Below are 18,234 nucleotides of genomic sequence, written 5' to 3' on the forward strand. Positions count from 1 at the left end.
TGTTTTATACTGCCCTATTTTCTAGTTGTACTCACAATTTTGTAGTTCATTAAATTAATTGACTAGTTTACTGTATGTCTTGTCTCTATAATGAGATTGTAAATAACTTCTGAGGAAAGACCATGACTCATTATTTCCAAAATTTACTTGACCTAGTGCTGTGCTAAGTATATATTATATTTTATAATATATATTTAATATATAGTATATGAAATAAAATATAATATATATTTACTATATATTAGTAAAAATATTTTGAATGAATGGTTAACAGTGGGCCAGAACTTAGGGCTTGTGAATGTCCAGAAGCTTTTTCCTTTAGCATATCCTAAAAGGTAAGGAGCAATGTAACATTTTAAAATAAGTAACATTTTTAAATAAGTAAAATAAATTAATAGATATCTTTTCATGCAGTGTTGGAATTTGGGGGTTTATCTGATCCTAAAAGATATTTGCCTTTATCTGGACCTAGACTATTGCAAAGATTAAAGTTAACTTGCAGGGTGCTTATGGCAGTGCAAATGATTCTTGTCTATGGACTTGTGAAATAATTCTACCCGGATGGGGGGTGAACTCTCCACCTCTATGGAAAAGCCAGTTTTGGCCGCAGGCAGTGACTCACGCCTGTAATCCTAGCACTTTGGGAGGCTGAGGCGGGCGGATCTCGAGGTCAGAAGTTCGAGACCAGCCTGACCAACATGGTGAAATCCCGTCTCTACTAAAAATACAAAAATTAGCAGGCATGGTGGCGCGCCTGTAATCTCAGCTACTCAGGAGGCTGAGGCAGGAGAATCTCTTGAACCCGGGAGACGGGGATTGCAGTGAGCTGAGATTGCGCCACTGCTCTCCAGCCTGGGTGACAGAGCAAGACTCCATTGCAATAGTAATAATAATAATAATAATAATAAATTAAACAACAACAAAAACGCCAGTTTTGCACCATTTGCAAGTTCAATATTTCTGATCTGTAAACATGTCTGCTCTTTGGATTCTCCTTTGAACAGGTGATAGCATCTGTCTGGTTCACCTATTTAATGAGTTAAATAAAATGGCTGGGTGCAGAGGCTCACACCTGTAATCCCAGCACTTTGGGAGGCCAAGGCGGGTGGATCACTTGAGGTCAGGAGTTCAAGACCAGCCTGGCCAACATGGTGAAACCCCGTCTCTACTAAAAATAGACAAAAATTAGCCAGGTATGGTGGCTTATGCCTGTAATCGCAGCTACTTGGGAGGCTGAGGCATGAGAATCACTTAAATCTGGGAGGCAGAGGTTGCAGTGAGTCAAGATCGCACCACTGCACTCCAGCTTGGGCAACAGAGTGAGACTCCATTTGAAAATAAATAAATAAATAAAAATAAAATGACTGATGTGTTCGTATTATATCTGTTTGAGAGTCATTATTTTACTTTTTTTTTTTTTTTTTTTTGCAAATTATCTTTTAAAAGTTCAGTAGTTCCCACCAAGATGCCCAATGTATTCATCTGACAGGTGAATTTTATCACTGGAAAAGTACACTTCATGGGTTGCCTGAATCCTGGCAATTTTCTTGCTGCCAGAGATAAATCTAAAACTGCAAAAGAATGTTGCTGAGTCTTTGTTTTCCTAATTTTTATTTTCTTCTCCACTAATTGTGTGTTTTTCTTTGGTTTGTACAAGCATACCTTGTTTTATTGTGCCTCACTTTATTATGCTTCACAGATACTCTGTTTTTCACAAATTGAAGATTTGTGGCAACCCTCCCTTTTGCAATTCTATTGATAACCATTTTTCCAGCAGCATGTGCTCACTTTCTTTCTCTGTGTAATATTTTGGTGATTCTCACATATTTCAAACATTTTCATCATTCTTATATCTATTATGGTGATCTGTGATCGGTGGTCTTTGATGTTACTATTGTAATTGTTTTGGGGCACCACAAACTGCACCCATTCAAGATGGCAAACTTAACAAATGTTGTGTGTGTTCTAACTGCTCTACTGACTGACCAACCATTCCCTGTCTCTCTCCCTGTCCTCAGGCCTCCATATCCCCTACAAAATATTGAAATTAGGCCAATTAATAACCCTATGATGGTGTCTAAGTGTTCAAGTGAAAGGAAGAGTTACACATCTTTAAATCAAAAGCTAGAAATTATTAAGCTGAATGAAGGGATGACAAAAGCTGAGATAGGTCCAAAGACAGGCATCTTGCACCAAACAGTTAATGAAATTGTGAATGCAAAGGAAAAGTTCTTGAAGGAAATTAAAAGTGCTACTCCAGTGTATGAAGGCATGATAAGAAAGCAAAACAGTCTTATTGCTGATACAGAGAAAATCTGAGTGGTCTATATAGAAAATCATACCAGTTACAATATTCCCTTAAATCAAAGCCTAATCCGGAGTAAGGCCCCAACTCTCTTCAATTCTATGAAGGCTGAGAGACGTGAGGAAGCTGCAGAAGACAAGTTGGAAGTTAGCAGAAGTTGCTTCATGAAGTTTAAGGAAAGAATCTGTCTCCATAACATAAAGGTGCATAGGGAAGCAGAAAGTACTGATGGAGAAGCTGCCGCAAGTTATCTAGAAGATCTAGCTTTGATTACTGATGAAGGTGGTTACAATAAACAACAGATTTTCTGTGCAGATGAAACAGCCTCTGTAGGAAGAAGATGCCATCTAGGACTTTCATAGCTAGAAAGAAGTCAATGCCTGGCTTCAACGCTTCAAAGGACAGGCTGACTCTCTTGTTAGGAGCTAATGCAGCTGGTGACTTTAACTAGAAGCCAATGCTCACTGATCATTCTGAAAATCCTAGGACCCTGAAGAATTCTGTTAAATCTACTCTGCCTGTTCTCTATCAATGGAAGACAAAGCCTGGACAACAGCACATCAGTTTATACCATGGTCTACTGAATATTTTAAGCACGCTTTTGCGACCCGCTGCTTAGAAAAAAAGACTCTTTTCAAAACGTTACTGCTCATTAACAATGCATCTGGTCACCCAAGAGCTCTGAGTTGAATGTTATTTTATCCCTGCTAACACAACATCCATTCTGCAGCCCATGGGATCAGGGAATAATTTTGACTTTCAAGTCCCCTTATTTAAGAAATACATTTTCTAAGGTTATAGCTGCCACAGAAGTGTTTCCTCTGAAGGATCTGGAGAAAGGAAATTTAAAACCTTCTAGAAAGGAGTCACCATTTAGATACAAATCTTCTGGAAAAGATGTACCATGTTAGATGCCTTTCAGAACATTTTGATTCATGGAAGGAGGTCAAAATTTCCACATTAACGGGAGCTTGAGAGAAGTTGATTCCAGCCATCATGGTTTGCTTTGAGGGGTTCAAGACTTCAGTGGCAGAAGTAACAACAGATGTAGTGGAAATAGCAAGATAACTAGAATTAGAGCTTGAAGAGGTGATTGGATTGCGACGATCTCATGATAAAACTTGAACAAATAAGAAGTTACTTCTAATGGATGAGCAAAGAAAGTGGTTTCTTAAAATAGCAGCTACTCCTGGTATAGATGCTCTGAACATTGTTGAAATGACAACAATGGGTTTAGAATATTATATAAACTTAATTGATAAAGTGGAATGAGCATTTCAGAGAATTGACTCCAATTTTGAAAGACATTTTCTACTGTGTATAGAATGCTATCAAACAGCATCACATGTATGGAGACATCTTTCACGAAAGAAAGAGTCAATCTATGCAGCAAACTTCAGTTTTTTCTAAGAAATTCCACAACCATCCCAATCTTCAGCAACCACCAATCTGATCAGTCAGTAGCCATTAACATAAAGGCAAGACCCTCCACCAGCAAAAAGTATTATGGCTTGCTAAAGGCTTAGTTGATCGTTTGCATTTTTTAGCAGGAAAGTACTTTTTAATTAAGATACATACTTTAGGCCGGGCGCAGTGGTTCACACCTGTAATCCCAGCATTTTGGGAGGCCAAAGTGGGTGGATCACTTGAGGTCAGGAGTTCGAAACCAGCTTGACCAATATGATAAAACCCTGTCTCTACTAAAAATACAAAAATTAGCAGGTGTGGTGGCATGCGCTTGTAATCCCAGCTACTCGGGAGGCTGAGACAGAAGAATCGCTTGAACTTGGGAGGCAGAGGTTGCAGTGAGCCCAGATCCTGCCATTGCACTCCAGCCTAGGCAACAAGAGTGAAACTCTGTCTCAAAAACAAAAAAAAGATACATACTTTGCTTTTAGACACGATATTATTGCACACTGAATAGACTACAGTATAGTGTGAACATAACTTTTATATGCACTTGGAAACCAAAAATTTTGCATGACTTACTTTATCGCAATGTTTGCTTTATTGCAGTGGTCTGGAACCAAACCCACAATATCTTTGAGATATGCCTGTACGTGGCCAATAAGTTATTTCCCTCTGTTGGGAGCAATGATTAAGAGTTTGGTTATATGGTCTAACCATTTGGTGATCTCTATAAAAGGACTAGTGGTTTACAGAGATATAATTTCTGTTGAGTGAGAAACAACAGAAAACCTGGTATGTTATTTTTATTTATTTGTCTATTTGCCTATTTTGAGTTCAATTCAAGAATTTTGTGCCTATTGGAAGGAGAACAGCTCATTAATATCTGGTCTGGTGAGTTTTCGTGTTCCTGTGTTTACTCTTGACCCATGGTTGAAATGGTAGAATTGAAGCTGTAAATTCTCCATATATCTGTCTGTGTGTCTGTAATTTATAAACATCTTTATACCTCTCTATGTGAGTATAAGATATTGTCTTGCCTCTGTAAGGTATTACTAATTAAAATCTAGTTTATTTTTGTCAAAGGATCTCTGCTCTGATTGGCTTATAGAGATAAATAAGCTTATATAAATTTAATTTCTATAAACTTATATAAATTTAATTTCTAAAATTACCTGAAAATAAGTAAATCAAGACATTCCAAATGTAATATACTTTAAAGAAAAATAGACGGCCGGGCGCGGTGGCTCACTCCTGTAATCCCAACACTTCGGGAGGCCAAAGTAGGCGGATCACGAGGTTGGGAGATCGAGACCATCCTGGCTAAGACGGTGAAACCCTGTCTCTACTAAAAATACAAAAAATTAGCCAGGCGTGGTGGCTTGCGCCTGTAGCCCAGCTACTCAGGAGGCTGAAGCAGGAGAATTGCTTGAACCTGGGAGGCGGATGTTGCAGTGAGCCAAAATCATGCCACTGCACTCCAGCCGGGGCAGGAGAGTGAGACTCCGTCTTAAAAAAAGAGGGCGAGAGAGAGAGAGAGAGAGAGAGAGAGAGAGAGGGAGGGAAGGAGGGAGAGAGAGAGAGAGAGAAAGAAAGAAAGAGAAAGAAAGGTATATATAAACTAACTCAGAAATATTTAAAGAATTCAAGCTTACATCATTAAGGTCAATCTGTAGTGAAAGGTGATTTCTTTTTTAGAAGTAGTGTTATGTTAATAAGAAATGGGTAGGGAGAAACATTGATTTTAGAATACCATCCCACCATAACTGCATACCTCGCCAGGGATTGAGACAATGAAGAAGGGTGGGCAAAAAAAACTCAGAGACCAAGGTCTCTGCTAAAGAGAAGGCAAGTATTTTGGACAATCACACGGAAATTCATCTACTACGGATGGGATTCAGGAACTTGAATTGGCTGCGGTGTGGGTAGCCAATATGGCAAAAGTATGAGTTAAACCTCACTCAGAAGGACTGAGGTTTGAAAGAAAATGGAAGTACTTCAGAACTCACATTTCTATGAAATGGAGAGAGCTTGGACACTCTCTGGAAGTTGTTCTCCCTGGCAAAAACTAAAGTAGGTAAGACTGTCCTCTCTTCTACTGGTATTGCCAGAGCTGATTACAGAAAAGAGAGGAGGATTGAGAGGTACAGCGGAATGAAGTCAGTGTGTCTCCCGTCCTGAGAAATAAATCACTAGTGGAGGTACTTTCAGAGTGTGACCGAGATACAGGGAATCTCATTAAGGACTGTACAACTAGAAATAGAGAAGGCTAGAGCTACTGAAATGTGACAGAGGATGAAACTCAGCATATGAATTTTTCAGCAAATAGCAGAGACCCTTAGAATTATCTGAAAAGTGATTGTTTTTCAGATCCCTGAGCAGGAGAGTGACCATTTCAGCTATCTGGTCTAGAATATCCAGATTGACTCAGGAGACAAGGCAGAGCCAGGTTTATGATGGAGGAAAAATCCAGAACAGACTAGAAAAGAAACATTTTATTTTGACATGCCTATATGAGGCCTTCATTAGTTTCTACAGGGCAGGAGTCACAAGTTAATAGCACAACAAGAGGCTGGGTGCAGTGCTTCACACCTATAATCTCAGCACTTTGGGAGGTTGAGAGTTCAAGACGAGCCTGAGCAACATAGTAGGACCGTCTTTAAAAAAATAAAAAGTAAATAAAAATTAGCTGAGCATGGTGATGCACACCTGTGGTCCCAGCTACTCAGGAGTCTAAAGCAAGAGGATCACTTGAGCCTGGGAGGTCAAGGCTGCAGTGAGCTATGATCATGCCACTTCCCTCCAGCCTGGGTGACAAAGTAAGACCCCATTCCTGCTCCCTCTCCCGCACAGAAAAACCGTTAACAAGAGCCTAGCACTTAGCAATTTGTTAAATTCCAATTTAAAAAATCTTTCCAGATACTATTAAAGTTCTATCTCTATACCAGATGGACGCCAATGACATTTGCAAATTCAAAATTCATTCACTCAGTCATTTATTTATTTATCCCCACACCTAGTTTAAGACATAAAATATTACAAATACAGTTGAAGCCTTGGCATCCATCTGCGAACCCTTTTCCCTCCATCTCCCAAGATGAAACTACCATCCTAAATTTAGTGCTTTTCATTCTCATGTGTGCCATTATATATTTTTATGTGTGTATTATAGACAATATATAATAATTTTATGTAATATATTTTGGAACTATATATAGATGGTATCATACTCTGTATCTTTCTCCAACTTGCTTTTCAGTCTCAACATTATGTTTTAAGATTTAACCATGTTTTTACCTGCAATTCTGGTTAATTCATTTTTCACTACTCTACTATATTCCAAATACAAATCACAATTTATTAATCCTTTATTCTGCTTGATATACATTTAGTATTTCTCCTCCTTCTCTCTTCCTTCTCATGCTCTCTATGCTAAGACCTTGATGAATTCCTCAGTTCTACTAATTCACTAATTTTTTCCTTAACTGAGACCAGTCTACACTGTATTTTGTCTATTCAGTATTTATTTCAATTGCTATGTTTTTTTTATTTCCAGGATTTCTTTGTTGATTTTTTCTGCATCACCCTTTTTTGTTTTATTTCTGCTTGCTTTTATGATTCCTTATTCTTGGCGAGTGTCTCACGCCTGTAATCCCGGCATTTTGGGAGGCCGAGGCGGGCAGATCACGAGGTCAAGAGTTCGAGACCAGCCTGGCCAACATGCTGAAACTCCGTCTCTACTAAAGATACAAAAAATTAGCTGGGCATGGTGGTGCGGCGCACCTGTAATCCCAGCCATTTGGGAGACTGAGGCAGGAGAATTGCTTGAACCCGAGAGGCGGAGGTTGCAGTGAGCCGAGGTTGCACCATTGCACTCCAGCCTAGGTGAGAGGTCGAGACTCTGTCTCAACAACAACAAAAAAATTCCTTATTATTTTTTTCTTTTAAGTCTCTCAAATGATACTACCCACGCTTGTTTTTTGTTTTTGTTTGTTTTTTTTGTTTGTTTGTTTTTGTTTTTTTGAGATGGAGTCTTGCTCTGTCGCCCAGGCTGGAGTGCAGTGGCACCATCTGGGCTCACTGCAAGCTCCACCTCCCAGGTTCACGCCGTTCTCCTGCCTCAGCCTCCCGAGTAGCTGGGACTACAGGTGCCTGCCACCACGCCCGGCTAATTTTTTTTTTTTTTTTTTTTTTTTTTGTATTTTTAGTAGAGACAGGGTTTCACCATGTTAGCCAGGATGGTCTCGATCTCCTGACCTCATGATCCACCTGCCTCGGCCTCCCAAAGTGCTGGGATTACAGGCGTGAGCCACCGTGACCAACCCTCCATGCTTGTTTAAAGCTCATTTGCTGATTATTCTGTTATGTTCATTTTGTCTGGAGTAAATTTATCTTCCCTATTTTGATTTTGTTGGTGGCTGTTCTGAGTGTGAATTTCTTCATGTGTTTTGGAATTTTCATGTGCAAACATCCTGTTTAGGAGATTTTTATTTTTTCTCTCTATTGACCCTGTTTGTCTTAATTGCCTCCATTCCTCCTCAAGGGACTCCTAGACCAGAATCAGGTCTTATACTGGTGGCTTGGGTCTGTCTAGCTATGCTATCAGAGATGTTACATTTCCAGTCTGTGAGCTAGTGGATAGCTTGGCCCAGGTCCTGGATGGGAAGCTGTATCCCTTTTCTCCTGCCTCCCTAGGCCATGGCTATGGAAGTAGTCACTGCAGCACCTTTCAGCCTTTCTTCATGAGTAAAGTGGCCCTTAGTTTCAACAGTGAGCCTGAATCCATCCCTTCTCTTTCTTGGGAAGACTTTTAGTTCCTGTTAGCTTTTAGTAGCAAAATTCCTAGATAGGAGGCCCAGCATGTCTCAGCTTTGGTGTTTCTGGGCCTTGAAAAAAGTTAATATTGCTTTTGAGCATGATGGTGTTTTCCAGTTCTGTTTTGTTATGATTTCTCTTTTTATATTTTTCTCTCTCACTGCTATGTGTTTGGAGCAGAGAAGGTCTTCAATGCAAGAATTTAAGTAGTATCTTCACTAGAAGTACAAATATACAGTATTATGTAATATCCAGAAATAATTTCTTTATAAGCTGAAAGTCTGTTCCTCAAGAATTATTGAGATGTAGTGTAGCACAGTAAAATGGGAAGACTTTTTTTTTTTCTTTTTTGAGACAGAGTCTCAAAGCTGGAGTGCTAGTGGTGTGATCTCAGCTCACTGCAGCCTTAACCTCCTCATCTAAAGCATTCCTCCTGTTTCAGCCTCCCAACTATCTGAGCACCACTATGCTTGGCTGATTTTTTATTTTTTTGTGGAGACAGTGTCTTGCTATCTTGCCCAGTCTGGTCTTGAACTCCTGGGCTCATGCCACCCACCTCAGCCTTCCAAAGTGAGCCACCGCACCTGGCTGGAAGACTCTTGAGTCAAATAGACCTCGGTTTTAACACAGACTCTGACGCTTCTCAGTTGTGGCATTGGGCAAACATATCACCTCTTTGGTCACAGTTACCTGCAAAATGGGGATAATAGTACTTATACAATATTATGAAGATGGCTAGGCGCAGTGGCTCATGCCTGTAATCCCCGCACTTTGGGAGGCTGAGGCGGGCAGATCACAAGGTCAAGAGATCGAGACCATCCTGTCCAACATGGTGAAATCCTGTCTCTACCAAAAGTATAAAATTAGCCGGGCGTGGTGGCACGTGCCTGTAGTCCCGGCTACTTGGGAGGCTGGAGCAGGAGAATCTCTTGAACCTGGGAGGCGGAGGTTGCAGTGAGCCAAGATCGCACCACTGCAGTCCAGCCTGACGACAGAGCAAGACTCTGTCTCAAAATAAATAAATAAAAATGAAGATAAATAAAATGATAGATGTAAAGTACCTGTCAAAAGATGCAGAGGGGCAGAAATATTTGTTTTGTTTTTAAAAATCACATTTATGTGCAACTTTTTTCATCACATGAACTTGATTAATAAAGTAGCATAGCCGGGGGCGGTGGCTCATGCCTGTAATCCCAGCACTTTGGGAAGGCAAGGCGGGTGGATCACCTGAGGTCATGAGTTCGAGACCAACCTGACCAAAATGGAGAAACCCCATCTCTACTAAAAACACAAAATTAGCTGGGCATGGTGGTGCATGCTTGTAGTCCCAGCTACTCAGGAGGCTGAGGCAGGAGAATGGCATGAACCCAGGAGGCGGGGCTTGCAGTGAGCTGAGATTGGGCCACTGCTCTCTAGCCTGGGCGACAGAGTGAGACAACGTCTCAGAAAAAAAAAAGAAAAATAAAGTAGTATATAATAAAGTAGCATATAATGAGTAGATAATATACATATAACAGAACTTTGTGCTGTTCTGTTCCTTTGGAAAATAGTACAGAGAAAAATTAAAAACAGAAGACAAAAATTATATAAAATGAGATGTAATATCATATAGATTCAATACTTAAGAGAAGTATCTATGTGATACTTTCAGATTTTTCTAAAAAGTTATCTATTTTGGTTATTGTACATTAGCATACTCCTTTGGAAGACTGATGTTAATCTTTCTGTCCATCAGGAAAATGAGTATCCTTTGTTAAATAAAAATTTCCCCAGTTAGCAGTTACATAATCATATATACATGCTGATAACATGTATATATAATTATAGGGTATAAAAATTACTTTGCTCTTTTCTTCTTAGTCTGTTTTGTATTGCTATAACAGAATACCTATGGGTAGTTTATAAAGAAAAGAGGTTTATTTAGCTCACAGTTCTGCAGGCTTGGTTCAAAAACATGGCACTACCATCTGCTCAGCTTCTGGTGAGGGCTTTTATGTTGGCTCAAGGCATGGCAGAGAAGGTCAAAGGGGAGGGGAACATGTGTAAAATCCCAGGGGCATACTGGCTTTACAGCAATTCACTCCCATGAGACCTTCCCACAAAAATTAATGCAGTCTTGTAAGACTGAGAACTCACTAACTATTTCAAGAGCTGCACCAAGCCATTCATGAAGGATCTGCCCCCATAACCCAAACACCTCCCACTGGGACCCACCTTCTAACACCACCATATTGGGAATCAAATTTCTTTTGTCTATTTTTTTTTAATTATTTATTTTTTGAGACAGGTTTCATTCCCATTGCCCAGGCTGCAGTGCAATGGCATGATCTTGGCTCACTGCAACCTCCACCTCTGGGGCTCAAGTGGTTTTCTTGCCTTAGCCACCCGAGTAGCTGGGACTACAGGCACACACCACCACGCCATGCTAATTGTATTTTTTGTGGAGAATGGGTTTCACCATGTTGCCCAGGCTGGTCTCAAACTCCTGAGCTCAAGCCATCTGCCTGCCTTGGTCTCCCAAAGTGCTGGGATTTGTGAGCCACTGTGCCCAGTCATGGGAATCAAATTTCAGCATGAGTTTTGGAGGGGACCACAGTACCTCTTATAAAACAGAATTTGGCAAAATATAGATTGCAAGGAAAAGCTAAAAAATAAGGATGAAAAGCCCATTCAGAATGTCTCTCAACTCCCACACATGTACTTGTACTTCGCTCTCAGCCTCCAAATCCTGGAAAACGTTCTGTATAACCTACCAACTCTTTCAATAAAAATATCCCAGGTTGTCATGGTGACATAGTTTTTCCCCTACAGAACCTTATAGTCTGTTATGGTAGTTTCCTAATTTTTTATGGTTATGGACTTCTTTCTTTCATTTTGGTACTGTTTCTCATTTTTCCAGCTGAATATTATATCTAGGCTTGCTGAAGTGGTAGCAAATTATAGATTTAATTTGAAGCAGGGCAGATTTAACCAATGCTCTTACAGTCATCAGTAAGTCAGTCTGTAACGCTGATAGAGTACTCCGTGGGTATGTGTTCTGCAGTGGTCCTTGATGAAAACATCATAACACTTAGCCCTTGCTAGAATGTCTCATTTCTTTCTCTAACATGTGTAGGCTAAGAACTTTTGATGTCCAGGCTTTTAAAATGAAGAACAACTATAGAAATTTGGTAGTCAGGATATAAAATTTAAGTTAGCCCTTCTCTTTTCTCCATCCCTAAACCCTTCTTTTTTTGCCACCCAGGCTGAAGTGCAGTGGTACGGTCTTGGCTCACTGCAACCTTCGCCTCCCTGGTTCCAGCGATTCTCCTGCCTCAGTCTCCGGAGTAGCTGGGACTACAGGAATGTGCCACCACGTCCGGCTAATTTTTGTATTTTTAATAGAGACGGGGTTTCATCATATTGGCCAGGCTGATCTCGAACTCCTGACCTCGTGATCTGCCTGCCTCGGCCTCCCAAAGTGCTGGGATTACAGGCGTGAGCCACCGTGCCTGGCCAACCCTTTCTTCTTCTCAGCCCCAGAATGGGGCTTTGCAGATTTGTGACAACTTACACTACAGAGACTTGTGGATGTTATGTAATTGAGCTCATCTCTAGCAGATGACCTTAGTGCCTGGTCCAGTTTGTTTTAGGGTTCCTAAAATGGTTTTTCTGGGAAGGTATTAAGGAGCAGGAGCCAATCTAAGGGGCTCCTTAGACCCAGGAAAGAATGAAGAGGCTGAGCAATGGAAAGTCAGAGGAGAAATGAGAAAGTTGCATGTAAGAAACAGCAAAAGTGCTTTCTGTGATTGTCTGATACCCATTTGAGGAGAGAAACCATGTCTATTGTTTGTTAAATAATGAATGAATAAATGGCTATTTGGTGGTCACGTATTCTGCCTCCGCCCATGCCAAAGCTAGATATTGATCTGGAAGTAGTGTATGTTCTTGAGGACGATTAACATCAAGGAGTAAGGTATGTATCCTTTTGTTCCTTTTAATGAATGTTTCATTTATTGATATCTAAACCTTGGGTGTCTGGAATACTGGAGGTTAAAAAAATGATTTAAGGGACTCTTTGACTTATTATAATATTTTGAAAAAAATCTAATAGAAATTGAAGAAAAATTCACAGCCATAAATCAAAAGTTCACCAAAACCTCAAGTGTCTTTGTTTTTGATTGATAACATACAAGCTTAATATGGTAAGACTTGTTATTCTGGTCAGAAGCTCAGATCTGTCAATGACTTCAATTGGCAAAGACAAAAAAATGATATTATTATAATATATTTAATTTAGTTATACATGAATTGCCTTTTATTTGTGATTCATTAATCTGGACAGCCTTCGTTCTACAAAATAGAATTAGAACTTTCCGCCGGGTGCGGTGGCTCACGCCTGTAATCCCAGCACTTTGGGAGGCTGAGGCGGCGGATCACAAGGTCAAGAGATCGAGACCATACTGACCAACCAACATGGTGAAACCCCATCTCTCCAAAATTACAAAAATTAGCTGGGCTTAGTGGCGCACACCTGTAGTCCCCAGCTACTCAGGAGGCTGAGGCAGGAGAACCGCTTGAACCTGGAAGGCGTAGGTTGCAGTGAAATGAGACAGCGCCATTGCATTCCAGCCCGGGTGACAGAGCAAGACTCTGTCTCAAAAAAAAAAAAAAAAAAAAGAACTTCCATTGGCCAATAACAGAAAAATGGGGGCCAGGCGCGGTGGCTCAAGCCTGTAATCCCAGCACTTTGGGAGGCCGAGACGGGCGGATCACAAGGTCAGGAAATCGAGACCATCCTGGCGAACACGGTGAAACCCCGTCACTACTAAAAATACAAAAAAACTAGCTGGGTGAGGCGGCGGGCGCCTGTAGTCCCAGCTACTCGGGAGGCTGAGGCAGGAGAATGGCGTAAACCCGGGAGGCGGAGCTTGCAGTGAGCTGAGATCCGGCCACTGCACTCCAACCTGGGCGACAGAGCGAGACTCCGTCTCAGAAAACAACAACAACAACAAACAAACAAACAAACAAACACCCAAACAAACAAAAAAACAGAAAAATGGATTTTGTAAGATGGGAACAAGGAAACAAAACAAGAACAATAGAAAAAAAAAATCTTGGCCAGGCGTGGTGGCTCACGCCTGTAATCCCAGCACTTTGGGAGGCTGGGACGGGTGGATCACCTGAGGTCAGGAGTTCGAGACCAGCCTGGCCAACATGGTGAAACCACTTGTCTACTAAAAATGCAAAAATTAGCTAGGCATGGTGGTGCACACCTGTAATCCCAGCTACTCGGGAGGCTGAGGCAGGACAATCGCTTGAACCCGGGAGGTGGAGGTTGCAGTGAGCTGAGTGGAGTACAAGCACCCTTGTACTACAGCCTGGGCAACAAGAGTGAAACTCCATCTCGGGGAAAAAAAACAAGCAAACAACAACAACAAAAAACCTAAATGGTTAACATCAGGTTCCTTTTATGTAAAGGATAAAGTAGAAGAGACTTCCTTGCTATGATAACTCAGTTAGACTAGAATCTCTTGTTTTCAGAAAAGAAACTGGTATTATTTGGAACCTATCTACTTCCTTAAAGTTTCAGTTTGGATAGGTGGCATTGAGGATGAGTGACTCCATTTTGGTTTGGTTTGTTTTGGGCCCATTGCAGGAGCTCAGTTCAAACAACGACCTTTCATAATCTTGTTCAACAATTCTTCCCTTTTTGGTCAGGCTCTCTCCTAGGTGGGAGCGTGATCAAAACTTAGGGTGTTAGTGCTACTCTCAGTTACCACCACTCTGGGTTTCCAGTCTCAATACGCCATTCATAGGTTACAATGTCCTCATGATCATACATTTCTTTGTTCCAGCCAAAAAGAGATTATTTGATGTTTAATGGATGACTGCATGCAAACATTTAAAGCTTTTGAGAGAATACAGCATACCAGAGAGACTTCTATTATGATTATCAGAAGAGTAATCCAAAAGCTTGGAGTATGCACTTGAGCCAGGGTCCCCATGAACCAAACCAACCAAAATTGATTAAATCACAGAGCAAGCCAGATGAGAAGTCTACTCATTTTAACCAAGTAGCCTGTTTGTTAATTTTTGCAAATGAGGCTCTACAATATCTGATGTATTTATCCATGTGCAACAAGAAATGTCAGCAACTGCACAGACTCATCCAATTCATTTAGCAGATAATCTAGCATCCCATGACAGGGTTAAATTAAAACAGGGAATGAGAACAAGTGGATCCAGAAGTTTAACTCTATAAGAGAGACCATGAGTACAATTTGAAAAAAACAGTGGCATTAGGGATGTTGCTAAAGTTAGCCAATGGGTGAACTAATGGCTCTTTAAAGCCATATAAAGGTTCAGGTTTGACATGACAGATCCAGCACTTCTAGTTGCCTGCAGAAGCTACTGATTGTGAAATTCTAATTACAGCATCATCCTGCCAAGTGAAAGAGGTAGGTGTAAGCAAAGAAAAATTAAGAGAGGGAAGAGTCTCATTACGATGGGGAGTCTTTTCTGATGTCTTGGGAAAAGCTGTCCAAAGCATGAAGTCATCAACCTCCCATGGCCTTCTATAATTTTCATTTAACAGTTGTACACTGTCTTATATCAGCATTCACCATTTCATAATTTCTAGAAATATGTTTCCGTCATTTTCCATGTTAATTAACAGGTCCAAATACGTTTAGCTTCTTTATACTGTACAAAAACAAGATGCCAGTATATATTTTTAAATTCTTTTTTTTTTTTTTTTTTTTTTGAGACGGAGTCTTGCTTTGTCACCCAGGCTGGAGTGCAATGGCGCGACCTCGGCTCACTGCAAGCTCCGCCTTCCGAGTTCACACCACTCTCCTACCTTAGCCTCCTGAGTAGCTGGGACTACAGGCACCTGCCACCACACCTGGCTAATTTTTTGTTATTTTTGGTAGAGACAGGGTTTCACCATGTTAGCCAGGATGGTCTTGATCTCCTGACCTCATGATCTGCCTGCCTTGGCCTCCCAAAGTGCTGGGATTACAGGCGTGAGCCACCAAGCCCGGCCTATATTTTTAAATTAAGTTCAACAATTAATGTTTCAGTATTTTAACTTACTCAGAAATGACTCAGACATTTCATGAATATCTATCTCATGTAATATAGCTAAGCTTTCAAGTTATGAAAAAGAATTCTGTAATTATTACATTAGCCTAATTTGCTCATTCTTACCAATCATGTTTGAATTGCTAATGGCAAACTTCAGATGATTGCCATGATCACTTTTTAACAAGTCAGGCAAGTATCAAAAATATCACAGAAGCAAAGAAATGAAAAAGTTAAGTATGATTTTTCCCTCTGTTTTTCTTTCATTAATGACATGCATTAACCAACTTATTTTCATCGTGTATTCAGCTCCTAAGTTGGATTTATAGTATTATGACCTTAACCATCTAGGAGATAAAACTTGTTTGACTAGTAAGTTTATGTTTTAAAACTGCATGCTTGGGCCAGGTGCGGTGGCTCACGCTTGTAATCCCAGCACTTCGGGAGGCCAAGGTGGGCGGATCATGAGGTCAGGAGTTCGAGACCAGCTTGACCAACATGGAGAAACCCTGTCTCTACTAAAAATACAAAAATTAGCTGGGTTTGGTGGCAAATGCCTGTAGTCCCAGCTACTCAGGAGGCTGAGGCAGGAGAATTGCTTGAACCCAGGAGGTGGAGGTTGCAGTGAGCCAAGATCATGCCACTGCATGCCAGCCTGGGCAACAAAGCGAGACTCCATCTCAAAAAAAAAAAAAAAAAAGACAGCTTAGAGCGAGCATGTAGGTCGAAATATCTCCAAAACTCACCTGAGTGACAGGGCATCCATTTCTGCTAAAACTGGATTTGATGTATTTTCCTCTAATTTGGTCTTGAGGTTGTCTCTGCAGAGCGGCTATGAATTCTCGCCCTGTCCTGGTGGAAAACCAAGAGATGTGGTCTTGGATATTTACAGTATGCCTTTCATGGGATACTTCTTTATCCTGGAAGGCAGCCTAACACCTAAATGACTGGTCTGCAATGTGTCCCTCTGAAAGGAAACTTGTTTATACTGCAGATGCCCATGTGGCTCCATGATTGACCTGTGTCCAGTTTATTCCTATCGTGAGAGCCACTTTCTAGGACAGCCCTGACCAGAAGAAGAGTTAGGCTCAGCTGTGTCAGCCAGGCGAGACACAGAGGCAGGCGCCTGTAATCCCAGCTACTCAGAGGCAGAAGAATCGCTTGAACCCGGGAAGTGGAGGTTGCAGTGAGCCCAGATCATACCACTGCACTCCAGCCTGGGCGACAGAGGGAGGGAAAAAAAAAAAAAAATTAGCTGCGCGTTGTGGTGTGTGCCTGTAATCCCAGCTACTCAGGAGACTGAGGCAGGAGAATCACTTGAATCTGGGAGGTGAAGGTTGCAGTGAGCTGAGATGGCCCCACTGCACTCCAGCTTGGGCAACAGAGTGAGCCTCATTTTTTTTTCAAAGAAAAAGAAAAAGCCACTTGTATTTTTTTTCCCAGGACTGTCATAAAGTACCACAGACGGGGTGTCTTAAACGATAGAACTTAACTTTCCCATGATTCTGGAGGACAAGAAGTTCAAGATCCAGCCTGGGTGACAGAGCAGTACTCTGTCTCCAAAAAAAGAAAAAAAGTTAAAGATCAAGACTGGGTGCAGTGGCTCATGCCTGTAATTCCAGGCGAGGCAGGAGGATCATGAGGTCAGGAGTTTGAGACCAGCCTGGCCAACATAGTGAAACCCCATCTCTACTAAAAATATTAAAAAATTAGCCGGGCATGGTGGTGGGCCTCTGTAATCTCAGATATTCAGGAGGCTGAGGCAGAAGAATCATTTGAACCCGGGAGATGGAGGTTGCAGTGAGCCGAGATGGTGTCACTGCACTCCAGCCCGGGTGACAGTGTGAGAGTCCGTCTCAAAAAAAAAAAAAGAAGTTCAAGATCAAGGTGTCAGCAGGGCTGTTTTCTTCTGAGGGCTTCTCTTCCTGGCTTTTAAATTTACTAATACTAATTGGGGTACAACATGCCCATAAATGCCTATCGTCTGTGTCTTCAAATGGTCTTTCCTCTGGGTCCTAGTTTCCTCTTCTTGTAAGGACATAAGTCATATTGGACTAGGGCCCATCCATATAATTTCATTTTACCTTGATTGCCTCTTTAATGGCTCTATCTTTAAATACAGTCACATTCCGAGGTACTGCAGGCAGAACTTTTCAGTATATGAATTCTGCGGGGACACAGTTCAGCCCATAACACCATCCTAATGAATGTGAATGTGTAGCTCATTGTGGTTTTGATGTACATTTCCCGATGACTAATGCTACATCTTTTCATGTGCTTATTGGCCATTGGTATAGATTCTTTGGAGAAACATTTTCAGATCATTTGCCCATTTTAAAATTGAGTTATTTATCCCTCTATTGTTGGGTTGAAAGAGTTCTTTATATATTCTGGATACTAGACTCTTGTCAGATACATGATTTGCATATATTTTCTCCCATTCTGTGGATTCTCTTTTCACTTTGACAGTGTTCTTTGACACACAAAGCTTTTAATTTTGATGAATTCCAATTTATCTATTTTTACTTTGGCTACTTGTGCTTTTTGGTGTCATAGCAAACCATTTCCTATTACAAGGCCATGAAGATATACTTACATTTCCTTTTAAGAGCTTTATGCTTTTACCTCTTACATTTCCATCC

This window comes from Macaca fascicularis, chromosome 1 (genome assembly GCF_037993035.2).
Source record: "Macaca fascicularis isolate 582-1 chromosome 1, T2T-MFA8v1.1".
In the NCBI taxonomy this organism is placed as follows: domain Eukaryota; kingdom Metazoa; phylum Chordata; class Mammalia; order Primates; family Cercopithecidae; genus Macaca; species Macaca fascicularis.